Source organism: Brassica oleracea, chromosome C6 (genome assembly GCF_000695525.1).
Source record: "Brassica oleracea var. oleracea cultivar TO1000 chromosome C6, BOL, whole genome shotgun sequence".
NCBI lineage: Eukaryota > Viridiplantae > Streptophyta > Magnoliopsida > Brassicales > Brassicaceae > Brassica > Brassica oleracea.
Window position 1 is genome coordinate 20485670 of NC_027753.1, and position 1156 is coordinate 20486825.

Sequence of the window (1156 nt, forward strand, 5' to 3'; positions counted from 1 at the left end):
GTTTATTTTCGACATCTCAAATCATATATCACTCAATATTTAGGTATAATTTTCATGCAACTTTACTCTTAAAAACAATCAATTCGGGTTTCAATCTTATGAGGACAATGAGACTATCAATCTTAAAGGCATTTAATCAATCAGTCAATTTCTAGCAAGTCTCAACAGTACTATTTCTATGTGCTCATAATATTAAGGTTTATCTAGACTAGCAAAAACGGATTCAATTAATCATGCAATTAGAGTTTAACAATCAATGGATTTTAGCAAGACTAGTAAAAAGATTTATTAATCACTCAATCAGTTTCAAGGCTGATTTTAGCAATACTAGAATATAGATTTCAAGCATGAATTTCAATGAATCAGTTTCAAGGCTGATTTTAGCAATACTAGAATATAGATTTCAAGCATGAATTTCAATGAATCAGTTTCAAGGCTGATTGGTATTTAGCATAAACCATGTCTAAATAATTTATCTAGTATCCGTATTTATCAAACCTCAAAAACATATAATCAGATCAATCAATTTAATCGAACTTAGCATACAATCTTACACCTCAAGACATTAGATTTTATCATGAATCTATCAACCTAGCATACGGATTCTCAATTCTCAAAGACATCCAAATCAGATCAATATAACCTATCATACGGATTATTTAGGGTTTCTATTTAAAACGGATCAGATTACAAAACTTTCAATCCTAGCAGATGATATTAAACCTTAAGAACCATGCAATCAGATCATTCAGATTTTAAACAAGTAAACCTCAATCAATCTATCAACCTATCGGATTATATAAGCAAAGCAAGCTAGCAACCTATCGGATTCAATCAATGTTTTAACAGGCTGGTCGGTTTAAACAATTTTAAATCAGATGAACAATTAACCAAGCAGGATGAGAAAATAAATCTATCAATTTAACAGTCAAACAATTCTAGCAACATAGCATCAGATTCAATCAGATTTAAAACCTCAATGATCAAAACCGAAAACAGTTTTGATTTCAAAATATTCAACTAGGGTTTTAATATGTGATTTGATAATTATAGTATAATTAATTCTGATACTTATATTATTTAGGGTTTATAGATATAGGGTTAGGGTTTATCGGATTTTAACTTGTAAAAACCGATCTGGGGTTTTAATCATGTT